Below are 24,226 nucleotides of genomic sequence, written 5' to 3'. Positions count from 1 at the left end.
ACCTCGAATTACTAGGGGGCATTTCTTACACACTTTGTCGACAAGCACGTAACGACCCAAGGAATTTGACACCTGAATTACGAACTCAGTAGACTCAATAGGTAAAGTCTTACTGGATGCTAAGGTTTCACATATATAAGAATGAGTAGAACCGGGGTCAATCAAAGCAATCACATTAGAATCAAAGAGAGTAAAAGTACCGGTAATTACGTCTGGCGAGGAAGCATCCTCGCGTGCGCATATAGCATAAGCTCTAGCAGGAGCACGAGCCTCAGATCTGGTCGTTGCATCTCTAGATCCTCTCTGACCACCACTAGCATTGCCCGTATTTCTAGATGGTCTACCTAGAGCAGTGGTAGCACCCGGTTTCCCACTCTGATTTACATTCTGTTCGGACAACCTCGGGCAATCTTTAATAAAGTGGTCAACTGACCCGGACTTGTAACAGGAGCGGTCATGGAATCTACAACTCCCCGAGTGCCATTTACCACAATACTGACACTCTGTTCTGTCTCGACGATCATTTCCAACACTGGCGACCGAAGTGACTCGCGCACTCACAGGGGGTCGATCGCGATCTCGTCTAGATAAGCCCGAAGTGTCTCTAGATCGGCCTAAGCCATCTCTAAATTTCTTCGATGACTGTGGGAAGGGCTTCCCCGAAGACCTCTTACGAAACTCCTTTGCTTCCACCTCAGTTTTTCTTTTCTCCATACTGAGCTCTTCGGCTTTGCAAGCCCGCTCGACAAGTGCCACAAATTCTCGGATTTCTAATATGCCAACATACAGGTTTATATCATCATTCAATCCATCCTCGAAACGTTTACACATTACGGCTTCTGAGGAAATGCATTCTCGTGCGTACCGGCTAAGCCTTACAAACTTTCGTTCATAGTCGGTAACCGACATGGAACCTTGTTTAAGTTCAAGAAATTCCTTCCGTTTTTTATCCATAAATCTCTGACTGATATACTTTTTCCGAAACTCGGTTTGGAAAAACTCCCAAGTTACTTGCTCTCTAGGCACAACAGAAGTCAACGTATTCCACCAATAGTAGGCAGAATCACGTAGCAAGGAGATAGTACACTTTAGGCACTCATCGGGTGTGCAAGATAGCTCATCGAGTACCCGAATAGTGTTGTCCAACCAAAATTCAGCTTGCTCGGCATCATCACTATCCGTAGCCTTAAATTCAGTAGCCCCGTGTTTTCGAATTCTGTCAACTAGGGGCTTATTTGACCTTATTTGGTCAGTTACCGGAGGTATGGTAGGTGCGGGGGCTGTGTTTGTCGGGAATGGAGGTTGTGGAACAGCCGTATTAGTTCAAATGTATTGGTTGAACCAATCGTTCATCACGCTATAAAAAGCTTGTCTAACTTCATCATTCGAATTACTAGCAATAGGTTGAGAGTCCGCCGGCGCTGTCCCTTGTGCGGGAGCAGGCGCTACACTCTCAAGATCATCAGCTACCGCTCGGTCGGGATCGGGATCCATTACTATAAATACACACATTTGCAAATGTCAGAAATTACCACACTATCAAATAATCACATAATGGCATGTATAGCTAGACCCAAACATAGTACGGTAGTCCTAGAATTGACTAAACCGTAGCTCTGATACCAATAAAATTGTAACACCCCGTACCCGAGACCGTTGTCGGAGTCGAACACGAGGTGCTAACCGACTTAATTAATTTACTTACACAGTCCACTTTAAAAAAAAAATTCCAGGCAGTTGGCTAACTGCGTCACTGTCACCTTAAAAATCATATCTTGAGTTTCAAAACTCGAAAATTAGTTTTGTAATTTTTCCCTGAAACTAGACTCATATGTCCATCTACAGATTTTTTTCTAGAATTTTTGGTAGGGCAAATTAGTACAGTTTATTAGTTAAAGTCTCCCCTGTTACAGGGTTCGACTACACTGACCTTCTTGCATTGCGACTTAGATAACTCCTTGTACAGGGCTTCAATACTTATGCCATTTGTTTCTAATGAAACTAGACTCAAAAAGGAATCTATACATATATGGTATGACTTCTAATTGTCTCTGGTTAATTTATAGATAATTTCCAAAGTCAGATCAGGGGATCCAGAAACCGTTCTGGCCCTATCTCACGAAAACTTAAATATCTCATAATATACTGTTCATATGATCGTTTCGTTACTTTCCTATGAAAATAGGTTCATCAAGGTTCGATTACATAATTTATTCACTATTTCATTCCATTTCTACTATTTTTAATGATTTTTTACATTCACTTCACTGCTGCTATCAGCATCTATTTTTAAGGTAGACTTTACCTATTACATAGTTTCCATGATTCAACTAGCCCTTTTGCATAAATAGCACAAAATATGATCATGATTAACCATTCCAATGGCTAATCGTTCCCAAACATTTCCATACCTCTTAATGAACATCATACGAGACGATTATAAAATTAAGCTCAAAGTGTATATAAGCCATTTTCGCATGGCTATCCAAATTTATACAAAACCAAAAGGTACATGACCAACATCAATAAGGGTAGTCCTATACATGCCATTTCAAAGTTTAACCAAAGTGTACCAAAAGGGGGCTTTGATAGTGTGGGCGACTTCGACTTCAACACTCCCGAGTCCGATAGCTGAAGAACCAAAATCTATAAAACAGAGAATTAAATAAACGGAGTAAGCATTAAATGCTTAGTAAGTTTTGAGCAAAGAATTTAAGCACAACTGAAGTATAGCATTCATATAACTAAACGGATAATTCCATATATACATATTCTCAAATCATTCCTACTTCACATTCCAACCCCTATATTCATACATATGGGATCATCTTAGCCAAATACCGGAAGCTCGTTACTCGACTGAGCGAATATTAATCGAAGGGAATCAACTATTCCAATGCACATACGAAACATACCTCATTGTTGGGATTTTACAAGTGTATTAACTGAAATTTTTACAGCAAGATCGCTCATTCCCGAATCACGTACCTTCGGAATTTAACCGGACATAGCTACTCGTTCAAATGCCTTCGGGACATAGCCCGGTTATAGTAACTCGCACAAATGCCTTCGGGACTTAACCCGGATTTAGTAACTCGCACCAATGCCTTTGGGCTTAGTCCGGAATTAGTAACTCGCACAAATGCCTTCGGATCTTAGTCCGAATTTAGTAATTCGCACAAATGCCTTCGGATCTTAGTCCGGATATAGTCACTTAGCACAAAGCCTTCGGGACTTAGCCCAGACATCATTCGAATAACCATGCACATTTATCAATAAATCATGACACATCCGTATTTCATTTTCATTACCAAAGCTCAAACACAAGACACTTATCACACTTGCAATTTCGGCTCAATAGCCACATACAAAGAGCATGATTTTGATTTGCTTAAAACATGTCTAATCAAATCATAATCTAAGTTCCATTACTCAAAACTTACCTCGGATGTGGTCGAACGATTTCGCACTATTCGATAACTTTTCCTTTCCCTTATCCAACTGTGGTCCTCTAAGCTCTTGAGCTAATTCAAACAAATTTAACTTATTAAAGTCTCATTATGCTAGCTTATGGCGAATATGACAAGGAGTTTAATAGGTCATATGGCCACCCTTTAGCTCAAATACACAATGGTCATGCATTTTAATCACATTAAGCAATTTAACACAATTCATTTGAACATCAAAAGAGGACCTCAAGGTACTTAGCCCATATATACATTAGGCATTAGAGTCACATGTATATGGAATCATGAATCAAACTCAACATTTTAGCCCACACTCTCTTTTAGCCGATTATCTAAGCAAAGATAAAAGCATTAATATGCTTGCCTCTAACCGAACACATACAACACAAATCTATTTTATGTGGCCGAATATACATGTCTAGGTTGAGGCCGATTATATGCTTAATACTTCCTACAAATATGGTTGCTTGTATTGACTACATACCATTTTGTTTCAAATTCAAAACTTGGCCAATACACATATATACACTAGTAAAGCATCCTCTCCCTTTCCATCAATTCAACACATGCATTACTCATTAATATACAAAATTACATTCGGCCTTAGCACACAACTTGCTAGCCGATTCTTGTCCATCTAGCAACTAATGCACATATGTGCTCATTTTTTAGACTCTACTTCATCTAACAACAACCATATTTTCCCTTCTACTTCCTACCATGGCCGAATGCATCACAACACCATACCATTTCAATTTTGGTCATGGTTAAACAAAGAACTTAATGTCTCACTCAAAAATGCTAAAAAGAAGATTCAAGAATCATCAATCCACCATCACATGCATCATTACAAAGCTTCACTTTTAGCATGCAAATGACATCAACACAAATCCACCTTAGCCGACTATCATCTCCATGACATAGTAAAGATTTGAACCATGGGCTAGTTAGAACTCAAGCTAACTACTAAAATATACATGAATCTCATGGAGCAACCTCAAACGTACCTTAGCCTAGTTACATGCATGGCCGAACCTCTTCAACATTTCCTCCTTTCTTTCCTTTTGAATTTCGGTCAAGAAGAATGAAAAAAGGATGGACATTTTTTTTTGTTCTTTGTTTTCATCATTTTCCTTTTTCCATTTCTTTATTACTAGCTTTTTATTTTATTGTTTCCTACATACATCACTAACATAACATGTTTGTGACATGTTTCCACCCATAGCATGGCCGGCCACTATGCTTTAATTTGGCTAATTTGACATGCAAGGACAAGCACTTTCCCACATATATTAATAGGCCACTTTAACACTTGCCTAGCATATTTCTAAATTGTCTCACATAAGTCCCTACTAATAAATTTCACATACACTGACCAAATTAAAGTATGGAACTATCACACAAGCATTTATGCACATCATAAACACAGAATATAATCTTTAATTATTTATAAGACTCGGTTTCGTGGTCCCAAAATCACTCTCCGACTAGGGTCAATTTAGGGCTGTCACATCTTTACTGTGGTTGGTGATGGGTGACTTCAATGAAATTATGTTTTCATTTGAGAAGCAAGGAGGATGATTGTGAAATGAAAGAAAAATGATGAGGTTTCAGAATGCACTAGAAGAATGCGATTTGAGTGATATGGGTTTCTCCGGTAATGATTTACTTGGGAAATGAGGAGAATGCCAAATAATAAGTGCGTGAAAGTCTAGATAGGGGGTGGGCAATTCAGCTTGGTAAGAGTTATTTCCCGAGTTTTCTATTAAGAATGTAACGCATGCTTTTTTTTCTTTTTTTATCATTTTCTGATTTTGGTGGATAATGTGGGTAATAGAAATAATCAGAGGGGATGGGTTAAGTCATAGTTTTGATTCAATGTGAATTGGATATTAGAGGAATCTTATGAAGCACGTATTAAGGGATTTTGGGAATCCTCTAGGTCAGATGTACCAATGAAGTTAGAAGAATTGGGAATGGAATTGAACCGATGGGTGAGGGAAGATCAAATACACAAAAATCAGAAAGTGAAGGAGTTGAATTCTAGACTAGAAGCGTTGATCTCAGCTAACCCTGATAAGGATAGTTTGATAGAGTTGATTGATATTAAACTCACTTTGAGTATGGAGGCTGATAAAGAAGTACTATTTTGGGAGTAGAGGGCGAGAGCTAATTGGTTCAAATTTGGTGATTAGAATACGAATTTTTTACACAATTTTGCTTCTTGTCGTAGGAAAAAGAATACCATTAGAGGATTGAAAGATAAGGATGGAGTATAGATATCGAAGGAAAGACAAATGATCGAGGTAGCATCTGATTATTTTAGAGAGTTATTTATGGCTTTTTCGATTGCAAATTGTGAATGTGTGCTGACTGAGATCATGCCTACTATTTTAAAGAGTATGAACAAAGAATTGTTTGTTGGTTTTATGGAAACAGAAGTGTAGGGAGATGATTAGAGGTGAGAGGTTAGAGATACGAGATTTAACGGTGTTGCATTTATTTTTTGTTGATGATAATATTCGATTTGGGGAGGTAAGGGAGGAGAGAGTGGTTATGGTGAAAGAAATTTTATTGCAATATGAAGGTGTTTCTAGACAAGTAATCAATTTTGATAAATCGTTGCTTATTTCAGCAGAAATATTGATAGAAGGACAAATGATCGAATTGGAGATATTTTGAGGGTTCGAATCTTGAGTAACCTGGAAAAGTATTTAGGCTTACCAAAAATAATCAATAAGAGAAAGAATGAAACATTTTTGGGGTTTAAGGAGAAGCTCTTGAAACGTATTGAAAGTTGGAGTGTGTGACACTTTTCTGTAAGGGGTAAAGAGGTTATTAAATCTATTTTACAAGCAATCCCGATTTATGTTATGCAATGCTTTTTATTACCGATTACGCTTTGTTGTTAGCCAAAGAGTATCATTAGTAAGTTTTGGTGGTGCAATAGTAAAATGAAAAAAGGGGTTCATTGGTGCTAGTGGAATTTTTTTGTGTAGGCCGAAACCCAAGGGTGGAGTAGGTTTTCGATATTTAGGTTCTTTTTGTAACATCCCAAATTAGGGTCTAGTCAAAATAGTGGTTTCAAGACCACAAATTTAAATTATGAATAATTATTTTATGATTCTTGTGAGGTCTATGATATGATTGCATGCTTGTGTGAAAGTTTCATGAAGAAATTCTATTGATAAAGTGTCCAATTTGATATCTAGGACTAAATTGCAAAAGTCGCAAAATGTGAGTTCTAGAAGCTTTAAGCATGAAATTGTCATGGATTGTTAATTAGAGGTCATTAATTAGCAATTTGCCCAATTTCTATTTTTATGGACAAAAATGGGCATGGATAGGAAAAATTTGAAAGAAAGACCTTAAGGGCATTTTTGTCATTTGGTTAATAAAAGAATAAAAAGAGAAAAATAAGTCAAAATTGTGTCCATCTTCCTCCCTCCTTAGCCAAAATTCTCGAGAAGCCATAACTAGGGTTTAGTTCATCCTTTCAAGCTCGATTGTAAGTACACCCTAGCCTCATTTTTAATGCTTTTTATGTTTTTGAGATCTTTGAAGCATGATCTAGCTATTTCTACCATTATTTTAAGCTAGGGTTCATGTTCAAAAACTTACCCATGTGTGACATACATGTATTTTGTTGTTTAATAGAGGAATATGGAAGTTTGATGCATGATGAACATCTTTTACTAAGTGGTTTTTCATGAAACCACCTAAAAATGATCTTTTTGTAAAAGTTGTAAAATGGGTGGTTAAAAATCTGATTTGAAAGAAAATGTGGGTTGATATGAGTATGTTATAAGTTTGAATAGGCTTGGGAATGAAAAAAATGAACACATTTCATTTTATGAGCATAGGGGCTAAGTTGTAATTATGTGAAAGTTTAGGGGCAAAATTGTAATTTTTCCAAAGTATGATTTATGGACTATTTTGAACAATGTGATAATTAAAAAAGTGAATTTTGCTATTATAGATCAAGAAAAACGGAGTTCGGACCTAAACTGAGGAAAAAACAAGGTTGTGGTGTAACAGCCCGATTTTGGGCCTAGCCGAAACAATGGTTTTGGAACCACTATTCCGAGGCCGGAGAAAATTATTTTGATGTTATTTTATGTGATATAGCATGTTTATAAAGGTGCGTAAAAATTTTGATATATTAATTTTAGCGATTTCTAGTCTAATTTTGAAAAAAGACTAAATCGCGTAAAAGGTAAAAGTTGTGTTTTGATGCCTAAAGGTGTTAAATTGCTTTGTATCTTAAATTGGGTGCCTTTAAAGTGAAATTTGGCCATTGAAAGTGTGATGGTCGGCCAAGGGAGACAAATTGGTCAAAAAGCCAAAATTTGTGGCTTTTAGGTGACTAAATTAACTAAAAATAGAATAAAATAAAGACAAGAAAAATCTCATCTTTTCTTCATCTTCTCTCCACTAAAAATGGCAGCAAAGAAAGGGTTTAGAAGCTGGAAAATTTCAGCAAAGAAACTCCCATGCTAGTAAGTGATTTTTAATGTCCTTCTTGATGATTTTTACATTTTTGGAACCCCTAAAGCATGAGCTTTCAAATGAGGGGACTATTTTGCAAAATGATCAGGAGTCTAGGGTTTTTCCATGAAAGCATATGTGTTGTTTTCTTAGTTTTTATGGAAGAATATGAGCCTTGGTAGTGAAATTTGCATGAAAGCACCTAAATGGGCTATTTTGTAAAGTTGTAAAATAAGTGTAAATGTGTGAAATAAATGAATTTGTGACTTGCTATAGTTATGAAAATGGTTTGTATAGGCTTAATGAGTAAGAAAATTTGATAAAAATCATTTTTCGAGCCTAGGGGTAATTTGATAATTTTGGCAAAGTATAGGGGTAAAATCGAAGATTTTGCCAAAATGTGTCATTGGACTAATTTGATTAGTATATTGTTTTAATAAGTTAAATGTGATGTTATAGATGATGAAAAACGAGTTTTGGGCTTAGAAAGAGGAAAAACGAGAAATTGATGTTTAGGCATCTTTTACCAATTTGGTGTCGAGGTAAGTTCGTATGATAATAATAATGGCAAAGTTATGTTTGAATTACATTCCTTGTTAATATTGCATATATTATAATGATTTAACATATTGGAAAGGCTGATGGAATGTTGTTTGATGTGTGGAATTATGACATGGAGAATATTATATGAAATGTAAGAAAATGATGATACATGACATGTGCTATATGAAATATGTGAAATTAAATGCTTTATTGTTACCATGTGATGTGTTTGATGACACATGCCTTAAATGTCAATTATTGCCATGAAAGTATGAATATGTTTGATTCATGATGGATGCAATGCATGTAGCATCCGAGCTCGTTGAGTGGTCTGAGTTCATTATGGATGTGTTACATGTTATGAGGTAGTTTTGGCTACATATATCACGCGCTATTGAGTGGTCTAGCTGCGTATATAGCACTTATGTGCAATCTTCCGTGTATCCATTAGTATTCCAAGTGTTCAATGGGAAATCCAAGGAAAGATTTGATAATGGTCCCAATGAGGTAAGTCATTGGTGAGTATGTACTTGAGTTATGTTACAAGTTGTACAAGTATGTACACTAAACTTATGAGTAATGCCTTGATATGTGATAATCTATAATGTATATAGTATTTGGTGAATACTATGAAAATGGCATGATTTGGACTAAGTCTTTGATACTTGATGACATTGAGATAATGGGTCCATGCTTATGATGCATAGCTATGTGTTCTTACCATAATGAATGAAATCATGTGGTATTAATTTGGTGAACGATAATTGTGAATGAGTAAATTAGCCTTGACAGTTTTGGGCTACTACAGTGGTATAACTTTGAAAATACACTAAAAATAGTGAAAAATGATTTAGAGACTGAATAAAATATGGAATTAAATATTATTGAGTCTAGTTTCTTATAAAAGAAGCCGTGTAAGCAAAAAAATTTCCTATAATAAGATATTTGAAGTTGTGTGAGATAGAGTCAGAATGACTTCGAAATCCCATGTTCTGATTTGAGAAAATCATTATAAATTGTGAAAAAATAGTTGTAAGTTATAATTTATATGTTTAGAATCCTTAATGAGTCTATTTTCAAAATAAATAGATGAGAACATTATTCAAGTCCTGTGCTATGAGATAATTGAACTTTAGTGTAGAAGGGTCGGAACTATCAGACAGTGAATTAGGGGTAAGTTTGAGGAATAAATTTTACTATTTGGCTAAACCAAAAATTCTGGAAATTTTATGGTAGAAAGGTACATGAGTCTAGTTTTTAGGAAAATTAACGAAACTTAATTTGGAGTTTCGTATCTCCAGATATAAATATTTTATTGACTATTGTACAAGAAGACAACTTATCATGAACTTGAGAATATGTTGGGAACATTGATAAAAACATGTTAATGAGTTGCTTATTGTTTTCATATGAACTTACTAAGCGTAAAGCTTACCCCTTCCATTCCCATGTTCTCTAGGGTTGCTAGGTTAGCTCGGGTTGGAGTTTGTCGGAGATATTATCACACTGTCAAGCTGTCGCCATTGGTGTAAGTGATTTCAAGTACTTTGAGTTTATGACATGTATAGGAGTTTAAATATTTGAGTATGTGATATTGCTTTAGCCAAATGTATTAGCTTATTTTGAATATGGGGTTGTAAATCTATTTATTCATGAAGAGTCTTTAATGGATTGGTATGAATGTTATGTGGATGTGATCATGAATGCTTAGTGATGAAAATGAGGTTTGATGACATGTTGATAGCTATAACATTATTGTGGTAAAGATGAAGGTAAAATCTATGATATTGGTTGCATGTGAAATTTTCATGGTCATGACATGTTAGGAATGTTTAAGTTCCTAATTTTTCCATGTTGTATGCTATTGTATAAGTATGCGTGCATGTGTTGTGAGGGTGACAAAATGGCTTGGAAAATAGCCTTGTATTTGTCCGCATGGGTAGACACATGGGCATGTGTCTAGGCTGTGTGTGACACACGGTCCGCCCCCATGGGCGTGTTGTCCAGCCGTGTGTCCCTTGCACCTAAGCTTTTCAAGTCAGTATGCATGGTAGTATGCACACGGGCAAGAGTCACGGCCATGTGTCTCAGCCGTGTGAAGGGCACGGTTATAGGACATGGGCATGTGCCTTGGCCGTGTGGCTTCAATTTGTTCATGACCCAATTGGCAGAATGTCCAGTTTTTTGGACACGGGTTTAGGACACAGGTGTATCCCTAGTACACGGGCATGTACTCTATACTCACACTGGTGTGTGGAACCTTAAAGCATGAAAATTTTCCAAGTTTTTCTTAAGTTCTCAGTTTAGTCCTGAACCGTCTCTAATGCATGTTTTGGGCCTCGTGAGCCCGTTTAAGGGACAAAATGTATGTGAAATGAAATTTTTTAAATTGATCAAAATTTTATGGCCCAGTTTTATGTAGTTGGTTGAGTTTAAGTCTGGTAACACCTCGAACCCTGTCCCAACGTTGGATACGGGAAAGGGGTGTTACATGTGGACTAAATAGAATAGTAGTCATATTTTGGGTACCAAGGTAAGCTTGTGTGTAAATAATGCAACGTTACATTTTTATGTATTTAATGCTTTAATATTGCATGAATTGTATGTAACATCCCTTACCCGTATCTGAAGTCGGGACAGGGTTTGAGGCGTTACCGGACTTAAACATTCACAAACATGCAAAAAAAGGCCATAAAATTTCATCAAAATTAAAACTTTTCAAACACATGTAAATCATCCATTATACAGGCCTTCGAGGCCTAAAACATACATCGGGGTGGTTCGAGACTAAACGGAGGACTTTAGAAAGTTCTGGGAAAACTTAGAGAAATTTTCATGAAATAGGGTCACACGCTTGTGTGTCTTCATCACGCCCGTGTCCTCAGGCCATGTAACTCTCTATTTATGACATCAGCAAAACAAATTGATCCACACGGCCAAGCCACACGCCTGTGTGCTAGGCCGTGTCATCCACACCGCTGAGACACATGGCCGTGTCTCTATTCGTGTAGCCAACACTTAGGCTAGTTTCCAAGCCTTATGTTTTCCTTAATTCTCTCCCATACTTATACACATTAAGACACACATTATAACATAAATTTAATGGTTAATCATCCTTTAGTAAAATTCCGTTAAAGCATTAACATGATGTCATACATCTGTTTATTACCTATACTCATGTTACAACAAGTTAGACATTCCAATTCACATTCTACAATTGTCCATATTCAATCATTATCAACTTACTACCATGCCACACATTCATTCCATGGCCATGACCACCTCAAATGGTCTTAGAGCATTCATCATGTACATGTGTTATACTAATTATTCATAACAACCAATTATAAACACATCACAAACATTAACACATAGCAAGAATAATTAGGCTTACAAGCTATAACCATTTAAGCCACATCTCATGGCCATATACAATAAATCAATATAAGCCGATACATTTGGCTAATCATAACAACATCTAACATAAAAACAAGTCCTTATATATGCCACTCACTTGAAAGTATTTAATACACATATGACAATACTCCGGAGTTGTTGGCTTGATAGTGTGATGCTGACTTCAATGGTCTCCAACCCCGAGCTGACCTGAGAATACTACGGAAATGGAGAGAAGGGAGTAAGCTTAAAGCTTAGTAAGTCCATATGAAGATAATAAGCAAATTATCAACATGATTCCATGAAAATGTAATCATAATTACACTTTTGTTGATTTTCTAGTCATGCTATTTTCTCGAGTCATAGTTACTAATTTATTTATATCTGGAGCTGCGAAACTCCAAATTAAGATCCGTTAATTTTATATGAAACTAGACTCATATATATTCTTATGATAAAATTTTCAAAATTTTTGGTCTAGCCAATAAGTACAGTTTATTCATTAAATATACCCCTGTTTCACTATCTGATAGCTCCGACCTCTCTTCACTAAAAATTATTTATCTCATGGTACGGGACTCCAAATTGAGAACCGCTAATTTTCTCAGAAACTAGACTCATTAAAGATTTTAAGCATGCAAATTATGACCCATAAAATTTTCAATGATTTTTCCAAATCAGAATAGGGGATTCCGAAATCATCCTGACCCTGTCTCACAAAAATCCAATTATCACAGAATATGAAATTCTTTTGCCTTCACCTTTTATTTTATAAGAAAATCGACTCATTAAGATTTAATTTCATATCTTATTCAACTTATAATTCAATTTGTACCATTTTGGTGGTTTTTCAAAGTCACACAACTGCTGCTGTCCAAAATTATTTTATTAAAAAATTTCACTTTTACATAATTTCACTTACTCCATTCTATCTTACCAAAAGATTCACTCAATTATCGAGCACATTGCTCACAAATTTTCACATAGATATACTTGCACTTATTCATCACATAGTCATGTACATATGTATTTTCACTTAGTAAATTTCCCGTTGAACTCATCGGAATAATAACAGATACCCGGTGGCCTAAGCATATACCACCCTTGTAACCGAAGCTCTCTGGTATGCATAGTAGCCTGCACTTAGTACTACACATGCGACCTATCAATCTGGTACACGTAGTAGCCTGCACTTAGTACTACACATGTGACTTAACCATCTGATTCACATAGTAGTCTACACTTAGTACTACACACGTTATCGAAGTTAACGAGTATGCATAGTAGCCTACACTTAGAACTACACATGCGACCTATCAATCTGGTACACATAGTAGCTTGCACTTAGTACTACACACATGACTTAACCATATGATACACATAGTAGCCTACACTTAGTACTACACACGTGATCGAAGTTAACGGGTACGCATAGTAGCCTGCACTTAGTACTACACATGCGACCTATCAATCTGGTACATGTAGTAGCCTGAACTTAGTACTACACACGTGACTCACAATGAATCATTTGTATCTCTTCTATTCCGAAGGTTCAATAAGGAAATTCTTCACTTTTCAACATTTTACTAACTCGTTCTTAGTCAATTCCGATTCGTAGTTTACATCAATTGATCATTCTATAGGCAGCCACATCTCATATAATAACAAAAGATAATAACATAAAAAGAATCGAAATATTATTTACATACAAACTTACTCGTTTCAAAGAAAAATCATATTCCATCAAACTTCCAAACCTTTTCCGGACGTACTCGAATTGTGGCTTTATTCACATAGCAATATCTCATAATCACATGGCATTGCAATATTTTCATCATAATAGCAAAACATCAAGAACATGTTATATCATCAAAATAATCACATAATATCAAATTATTCACATATATATACTTACAACTCGTGTAATATCGAACCATTAGCATTCTAATACAATATTGCATTATTAAAATCATATGAACTTACCTCGGGTTCAAGTACGACTATATACTCTAATTTAGTCCATAATCTCATTCATTTCCAATCTATGCTGAATCTTATTTTCCCTTATCTATAATACCACATTTAGCTTACTAATTAGTCACATTATTCATATGGGTCCAAAAATCATACTTTTACAAATTTGCATTCTGACCTCTAAACTTTCACATATTTTCACTTTAGCCTCTAGGCTCGTAAAATGATTTTTATTCATTTTCCTTGAATTGTAATCCTAGACGAATCATTTTCATAATTGCAGCAGCGCCTAATTTCCACTAAATCACACTTTTATGAAAAATTTTGTAACTTTTACAAAACAGTCCTTTTTGACAATTTCACCGAAAATCACTTAGTAAAAGTCGTTAATTACACACCAAGCATTCATATTCTACCATTAGACATCAAAAACATGCATTTCATCCATGGGTAAATTTTTAAACACAAACCCTAGCTCAAAATATAGGTAGAAATGAGTTGATATTGTTACGAGGATTTCAAAAACGTAAAAATAATTAAAAACGGGGCTGGAACAAACTTACAATCGAGCTTGGAAGCTTGAAAAACCCTAGCTATGTCTTCTCCATGCAAATTTCAGCCATGGGGTAGAAGATGGACAAAAATTGGCTTTTAATTTTGTTTTTAATTCATTTTAATTACTAGATTACCAAAATGCCCCTAACTTAAAAATATTCTATTTCACCCATTTCATGTCCATTTTTGTCCAACAAATTATCCATTGGTCTTATTACCATTTAAGACCTCCAATTTAAAATTTCATAACAATTAGACACCTCTAATATGTAGAACTCAACTTTTTCACTTTTTATAATTTAGTCCTTTGACCAAATTGAGTGCCCAAACGTCAAAATTTTCAAACGAAATTTTCACGAAATCATCCCATGAAATTGTATACCATAAAAAAATAATAAAAATAAATTTTATTGTGTCAGATTTGTGATCCCGAAACCACTGTTCTGACTAGGCCTTAATTCGGGATGTTACATTGTATAATTGTCTTTATGGATTTAATTAATGATGACTCGATGACGATTCAATAAGTTCAATACCTCAAAATCTCGGTTGAACCTTAGGAATAGTTAGGATACAAATGTCATGACATTAGGGTTGTATGCGGTCCTATGTAAGACCATGTCTGGGACATGCCTTTGGCATCGATATATAATTTCGTGTAAGACCATAGCTGGGCTATCAGCATCGATATGTGATCCCATGTAAGTCCATGTCTGGGACATGGCATTGGCATCGACCTACAATCCCATGTAAGACCATGTCTGGGACATAGCATTGACATCAATATGTGATCCCATGTAAGACCATATCTGGGATATGGCATTGGCATCCTACCATGTGTATGAGAGTTCCCGAATATCATTTAGTATTCCAAGTGGTTCAACGGGTAATCCAACGACTATGTCAAAGAGATGACAAGTTATGATCATGTTGAAAGGGTACAGGTACGTACACAAAGCTCATAAACATTGAGATTATGAATCGATGAAACCTCAGAAGAAGTGAATGAATGAATTATGATCATGAGTTTTATTGTACATTATGTAAATGACATGACTTAAAATGTATCTATGATACTTGATGACATTGTGATAAATATATTATTGTGTTATGCGTATAATATTGCATGGTTGATGTTGTTAATTATTTACATGCAAGCTTACTAAGCTTTATGCTTACTCCCTTTCCTTTTCCATTTCCTTATAGTGTCACCAAGCTAGCTCGAGAATCGAAGGAAGTTGGAGCTTGATTCACACTATCAAACTAATCTTTTGGGTATAGTAAATTTAAGTATTTTGAGTATGGCATGTATAGAGACTTGGTCCTTTTGTTATACGTCATATTTGTATAGCCAAATGTGTTGGCTTATAATGATTTGATGATTCATTTTGTATTTTTCCATGAGATATGACCCATATTAATTATAGGGATGTAATCCTATTCATACATGCATACATGTACTATGGTCACTCAGGTTGTGGTTAAATTCATTTGGCATGGATGAATTGTGGATATGATCATGAATGCTTGGTGATGGAATTATGAGTAAATGACATAATAGAAACTAAGGCATGAATGTGTGAAATGAAATTAAATTGATGTTTCATATTGCATGTGATTTGGTAAGCTTGGTATAAATAAAATATGAAGTCTTAATCAAGTATAAATTGATATGATGTTATTATGTATGAGCCATATTTATGAATGTGTAAGTGCTCATTTACGCCATGTAGGATATCATTGAGATGTATATAATAGTGTGCATGTGTTATTGAGGGTGAAAAAAGGCTTGGAAAATAGCCTCAAAGTTGTCCACACGGATAGGCATACGGGTGTATGTCTAGACCGTGTGTGATGCATGGTCTACCCCATGGCCGTGTGATCCTGCAGTGTGTCTCAGCCGTGTGAAGGGCACGGCCTGAGGACATGGGCGTGTGCCCAGGCCGTGTGAAGTCTGTACTTAATTTTTGGAATTTAATTCGCCACACGGCCTAAGTACACGGACGTGTGACCCTAATTATGTTGGTGATGTCATAAACAAAGAGTTACACAGGCTAAGGACACGGACGTGTGACCCTATTTCATGAAAATTTTCTAAGTTTTCCCAAAGTTTTCTAAAGTTCCCAGTTTAGTCCCAAACCGTACCTGATGTATGTTTTGGGCCTCGTAGGCCCATATAAGGGGCAATTTGCAAATGTATAAATGAATTTAATTTGAATGAAATTTTGTGGCCTGATTTTGTATGTTTGCTTATGTTTAAGGACAGTAATGCCTTGTACCCTGTCCCGATGTCGAACACAGGTAAAGGGTGTTACACTTTTAATGTGGTGTTTCTAGCGAAACAAGTTTGGAGATTATTGATAAAGCTAGATAGTTTGCTAGCACATGTAATGAAAGCTAAGTAGTATTAGGGGAGTGGTTTTATGAATGCTAAATTAAGATCTTACCCTTCATATACGTGGAAGAGTATTTGGACGGCGCGTAGGGTGCTAGAAGAAGGTGGGGGATGAAAGGTGGGCAGTGGTGTGACAATAAACATTTTGAGGGATTCTTGGTTGTCGGGGCCTGGACAAGGGATAGCGATAGGTCAATTCATTAATATTAATTTTACTTCTGTGGCTGTCTTGATAGATGTGAGTTTTTATACCTGGAAGTCCGATGTGTTGAGCCATCTTTTTTTACCACGATCAGGTTAATAGAATTTTGTTCATTCCGTTATCGATGTAACACCCATAACTAATTTTCATCGTCGAAATAGGGTTACGGAGTGTTACTGAACAAATCAAAACATTTTATAATAAATAGCATGCAATTATCAAATTAATTTAACAAATACATATATAATTCAAGTATGGAATATAACATACACTAACGGGCCTTAATTCGAGCCTAGGAGGTCATAAAAATAATTTAAGAACAATCAGGGATCAATTCAAATCAAATTAGGACTTTCAGGGAAAAATAAAAAATTTCCACTACAAAGATCACACGGCCGTGTGACAAAGCCCAAACCGTGTGGCTCTAGACATGGCTGTGTAGCTATCCTACACGCTTGTGTGCAACCTCACACGCCCGTGTACATGGGCTGTGTAACTCTCTGACTATTGGGCCACACGGCTGTGTGTGCCAGCCAGAGTGAACCCTGCACCTAACACGCTTGGGACACAGGCCCTTGTGGGTTGCTCGTGTGTGACACACAGCCATGTGACAGCCCGTGTACCAGGCTCTGTATGCCTAAAAGTGACCAATTTCATGCTTATTCCTCACCCAATTGCAAAAGTACCTAAATAAATTCATAGCACATGTTCACAAGTCTATAACCACTATAATATCCTGAATTAGGGCCTAGTCAGAACAGTGGTTTTGAAACCACAAATTCGAAGTAGAAATAATTATTTTATGATTCTTATGAGGTCTATGATACAATTGCATGCTTATGTGAAAATTTCATGAAAAATTTCTATTGATAAAGTGTCCAGTTTGACATTTAAGACTAAATTGAAAAAGTTGCAAAATGTGAGTTCTAGAAGTAAGCATGAAATTGCCATGGATTATTAATTGGAGGTCCTTAAATAACAATTTACCCAATTTCTATAATTATGGACAAAAAAGGGCTTGAATAAGAAAAATTTGAAAGAAATGCCATAAGGGCATTTTTGTCATTTGGTTAATAAAAAAATAAAAAGGGAAAAATAAGTCAAAATTAATGTCCATCTTCTTCATGTGTGCCAAAAATTCTAAGGGTTCCATAGCGAGGGTTTCTTCAACTTTCAAGCTCAATAGAAAGTGCATCCTAGCACCGTTTTTAATGCTCGTTACATTTTTGAAACCATCGTAACCTGATTTACCTATTTCTAGCCATATTTTGAAGTAGGGTTCATGTTTGAAATTTGGCCCATGTATGACATACATGTATTTTGATGTTTCATGGTAGATTATGGAAGTTTGATGTGTGTTTAACATCTTTTACCAAGTGATTTCTAGTGAAAATGGCTAAAAAGGACTTTATTTGTAAAGTTTGTAAAATGAGTAGTAAGATGTATGGTTTAATGAGAAATATGGGTTGCTATGAGCATGTTATAAGTTCGACTAGGCTTGGGTAACAAAGAAAATGAACACATTTCATTTTACGAGCCTAGGGGCAAATTTGTAAATATGTGAAAGTTTGGGGGCAAAATTGTAATGTTTCCAAAGTATGATTTATGGACTGATTTGAACAATGTGATAATTAAATAAGTGAAATTTGCTATTATAGATCAAGAAAAACGAAGTCCAGACCTAAACCGAGGAAAAAACAAGGTGGTGGACTAAATCGAATAGTTAGCCATATTTTGGAACAGAGGTAAGTTCGTTTGTAAATAATGCAACATTACATTATTATGGTTTAATGCTTTAATATTGCATGAGTTGTGTAATTTTCCTTGTGGATTTAATTAATGATGACTCGATGACGATTCGACAAAGTTTGATATCTCGAAACACCAGTTGAACCTTAGGAATAGTTAGGATACAAATGTCATGACATTAGGGTTATGTGCGATCCCATGTAAGACCATGTCTGGGACATGGCTGTAGCATCGATATATAATTTCGTGTAAGATGATAGCTGGGCTATCAGCATCGATATGTGATCCCATGTAAGACCATGTCTGGGACATGGTAGTGGCATCGATATGTGATCCCATGTAAAACCATATCCGGGATATGGCATTGGCATCCTACCATGTGTATGAGAGTTCCCGAGTATCCTTTAGTATTCCAAGTGGTTCAACGGGTAATCCAACGATTATGTCAAAGAGACGACAAGGTATGATCATGTTTAAAGGGTACAGATATGTACACAAAGCTCATAAATATTGAGATTATGAACCGATGAGACCTTGGTAAAAAGTGAATGAACAAATTATGATCATGAGTTTTATTGTCCATTATGTAAATGGCATGACTTAAAATGTACCTATGATACTTGATGACTAAAATGTACCTATGATACTTGATGACATTGTGTTAAATATTATTATGTTATGTGTATAATAATGCATGGTTAATGATGTTAATTATTTACATGCAAACTTACTAAGCTTTATGCTTACTCCCCTTTCTTTTCCATTTTCTTATAGTATCGCCAAGCTAGCTCGAGGATCGAAGGAAGTCGAAGCTCAATTCACACTATCAAACTAATCTTTTGGGTATAGTAAAATTCAAGTATTTTAAGTATGGCATGTATAGGATATTGGTCTTTTTGTTATATGTCATATTTGTGTAGCCAAATGTGTTGGCTTATAATGATTTGATGATTCATTTTGTATATGGCCATGAGATATCGCCTATATTAATTATGGGGATGTAATCTTATTCATATATGTATGCATGTGCTAAGGCCACTCATGATGTGGTTAAATTCATTTAGCATGAATGAATTGTGGATATGATCATGGATGTTTGATGATGGAAATGTGAGTAAATGGCAAAATAACAACTAAGGTATGAATGTATGAAATGGAAGTAAATTGATATTTCATATTGCATGTGATTTGGTAAGCTTGATCTAAATAAAATATGAAGTCTTAAGCAAGTATAAATTGATAAGAAGTTGATATGTATGAGCCATGTTTATGATTGTATAAGTGCTCATTTATGTCATGTAGGATGTCATTGAGATGTGTAAGTGTGCATGTGTTATTGAGGGTGACAAAAGGCTTGGAAAATAACCTCAAAGTTGTCTACACGGGTAGGCACACGGGCATGTGTCTAAACCGTGTGTGACACACAGTCTGCCCGATAAATGTGTGATCCAGCCGTGTGTCCCCTGCATCTTAATTAGGTAAAATAGAATGCCCAGTAGTAAACACACGGGCAGAAACACGACCATGTGTCTTAGCTGTATGAAGGACATGGCCTCAGGACATGGGCATTTTCCTAGGCTGTGTGAAGTCTACACCTGATTTTTGGAATTTAATTCGCCGCACGACCTAAGCACACGAGTGTGTGACTTGGCTGTGTGACCCTATTTAGTTGATGACATCATAAATAGAGAGTTTCAAGGGCTGAGGACTCAAGCGTGTCCCAAGCCATAGGGGAGTGTGTGACTGATCGCGTGATTCGTAACAAGTAATAAATATTTATAATGAAGATCAAACCTATACTTACTATTATCACGACGAAAAGGCAAGCGCACCTATCGAACAATAGTATAGTAATGGCAAGACCGGGATATCGTACCCAAGGGAACCAAAAGTACTAGTAATAACTATCTTTTATTATCTAGCCTATGAATAAAAGGGTTTGTTTTAATTAACTAATTATTTAAACTAAGAACACATAGAGAAAAGAATTGGGGAATTGCTTTTGGGAAAATCGATTGACTTGAGAGAATACCTAAGGAAAAATCCACCTAGACTTTACTTGTTATTCTGGCTCCAAATCGGACTATTTATTCATTCAAATTTTTCCGTAAAGATCCCTAAGTTATGTTATTATCCCTATTCAAGAATAATAACGTCTAATCCCTAGATTGAATAATCGACAATTTTCTTTAATTAACACTCTAGGGTTGCATTAACTCGATCTATGGATCCCCTTATTAGGTTTCACCCTAATCTGGAAAAATCTTGTCACCCTATTTCTAGGCGCACAATCAACTCCGCTTAATTATGGAAATGTACTCTTAGACATGGTCTATTCCTCCTCTGAATAAGAGTATGTCTTGAATCGGTATCTTGGGATATCAAAACAAGAATTAAGTACACATAATTAAGAACAAGTTAAATATTTATCATACGATTCAGAAAACAATAACAAGATTCTTCTTAGGTTTCATTCCCCTTAGGTATCTAAGGGGTTTAGTTTAGAATAAAATAAGAGTACATCTCAAAAGTATAAAAATAACAAAACATAAAGAAAACCCAAAACTCCTGAAGGGGAATTGAGAAGAGATCTTCAGTCTTGATGATGAATCCGGCTTCTGAGATGGATCAATCGACTTCCTTGGGGTAATTCCTTACCCCTCTTCTCTGTCTCCCCTTTTCTCCTCCTCTAGTGCGTATTTATAGGCTTTGGAATGCCTAGAAACCCTCCAAAGTGGCCTTTTCTGAATTGGACTTAACTTGGGCTCAGCAGGGACAAGCCCGTGTGACACAGCCGTGTGACGTGATTGCCAGGTCGTGTTCGATCCGTTAAATTGCACACGGGCGTGTGGGTCAATGGCTAGGCCATGTGAAATGTGAAAGCCTTGGTTGACACCCTCAAAAGACACGGGCGTGTGAGCTACCCGTGTGGCAAGGCTTAAGCCGTGTCATCTTCTTGATTTGGTCCATTTTGTCCCTTTTTGGCTCATTTTGGCTCCTTTTTACTCTTGCTGCTCTCCTGAGTACAAAACATGAAATTAAAGCATTAGGAGCATCGAATTCACCAATTCTAATGAGAAATCATCTATAAAATGCATTAAACATGGGGTAAAAATATGTATAATTTACGGTTTATCAAATACCCCCACGCTTAAGCATTTGCTTGTCCTCAAGCAAAATTCTCAACTCATAATTAGAATAAATACTTCTCAACTTATAATTTCTATCAATAATATCTTAAATTAATCCATAGGTAATCATACATTGAGAATTTAACTAAAAGAACATAAAAGTTTCAATCATTCCAAGTTGAGCATTTTATCCCAAAAATATAAGTGTCTTCCCTCATCTAAGTAATTACCTTTAATTCAAAATATCACAGAGTTTTACATCCTCACTAAAGATTCACTCAAATCACTCGAGGTGTTTTAAAGACAATAAAGGAAGTACTCAATAGTCAATAATGGAAAGTCATTACCATAGGCTTGCATGAAAATCAAATCTCCACCACTTTAATTTTAAGATGATACATCAATCGAAAGGTCTTTAGAGGGTTGTAATGAGGCTTGGTTAGGGGGTGTGGTCACAAGTTGAAAGAAAGGGTTAGAATCGAGATTGAATTGAAAAGTTGCCTAACTAGAAAAAGAGTTAATCTTCACTTGCGTACAACAGAGCTTCTCTCAGAATATGAAATTACAGATATCCATACATAGTTTTTTTTTTTTTAAGAACAAGTTAAATAATATAGACTAAATATCAAGAAAAAAATATAGCTAGGTAATCCATTCAACTTAAATCTCGATAAAAATAGGGATTAATTTAGGGGATTTCAACAATAATAGGTTAAAGGTTAATATTAAGGGTAATTGTAATATCCTGAATTAGGGCTTAATCGGAATAGTGGTTTCGTGACCACAAATTCGAGATAGAAATAATTATTTTACAATGATTTTGATATTTATGATAGGATTGCATGATTGTGTGAAAATTTCGTGATGAAATTCTATGCCTAAAGTGCTTAAATTGAAAGTAGGGACTAAATCGAATAAGTTGCAAAACTTGCATTCTAGAAGTTTTTAGTATGAAATTGTTTTGGAATATTAATGAGGAGGTCTTAAATAGAATTTGACCAATTTTAAGTTCATGGACAAAATTAGGACATGGAAGGAATTTTGGAAAGTTTAGTAGTAAGGGTATTTTGGTCATTTAGTTATTAAAATGAATTAAAAACAAAATTAAAAGCCAATTTTGTCCATCTTCTTCATTAGGCCGAAATTTCAAGGGTTCTCCATATCTAGGGTTTGTTTCAAGCTTCCAAGCTCCATAGTAAGTGATTCCAAGCCCGCTTTTAATGTTCTTTACGTTTTGGAATCCGGAAGCTCGATTAAGCTTATGCTAGCAATAATTCAACCTAGGGTTTATATTTGGAAAAATACCCATAGGTGAAATTTGTGTATTTTGATGTTTTATGATAGAATATGGGGCTTTAAATTATGTTAGACAACTTGTGCTACTCGGTTTTAGTGAAAACGAGTAAAAGGCTTAATCGGCAAAAATACCTAATAGTCACAAGTATATGTTAGAGAGAGAATTTGATGTTGCCATAGAAGGAAAAGTGATCAGCATGTTATAAAACATAAGAATAAGGAATAAAGTTTAATTCCGAGCCTAGGGGCAAAAGTGTAATTATGCAAAAGTTTAGGGCAAAAGTGTAATTTTTTAAAGTTCAGTATTAAATGCTGTTTTGATAAATGTATGTATTAAATAAGATTAATTTGGTATTATAGATCAAGAAAACGAGATTCAAGTCGTGATCAAGGAAAAGAAAAGATTGTGGACTAAATTGCAAAATCTTTATATTTTGGTACCAAGGTAAGTTCATGTGTAAATAATGTAGCATAAATGTTATTTTTAAGTTATTAATGTTAATTATATGATATGCTGATTTTAATCGTGAAATATTATGCTTTGTGGTTAATGTTGAGTAATATGCAAATTATGTTTACTACTTGATAAATATGAATTGCTACCGAGTATCGGTTCCGATATTCCATGGAAGACGGCAAATGTGAGATCGAGGGAAAAAGCCCGTTTGAGCCTTAGGAATAGATTAGGATACAAGTGACATGTCACTAGGATGGTTGAGCATCCGAACTCGTTGAGTTGAGTCCGAGTTCACTTATGGATGCAAATGTCCGAACTCGTTGAGTTGAGTCCGAGTTCGTGAGATGTAACTAGGCATCCAAACTCGTTGAGTTGAGTCCGAGTTCATTTATGGATGTGAATGGCCGAGCTCGTTGAGTTGAGTCTGAGTTCACTTAGGGGCAGGTTACATGATTTCTTGATTACATATGTGGCACTTATGTGCAAATTATCCATGTATCCGAGTTATATTCCGATGTGTTCAACGGGTGAAATTTCTAGTGAAATGGAAGAACACTTAAGATGCAAGTGACG

This window comes from Gossypium arboreum, chromosome 10, assembly GCF_025698485.1.
Source record: "Gossypium arboreum isolate Shixiya-1 chromosome 10, ASM2569848v2, whole genome shotgun sequence".
Taxonomy (NCBI): domain Eukaryota; kingdom Viridiplantae; phylum Streptophyta; class Magnoliopsida; order Malvales; family Malvaceae; genus Gossypium; species Gossypium arboreum.
The sequence above is the reverse complement of the archived record's forward strand: the minus strand, read 5'-3'. Positions refer to the sequence as shown.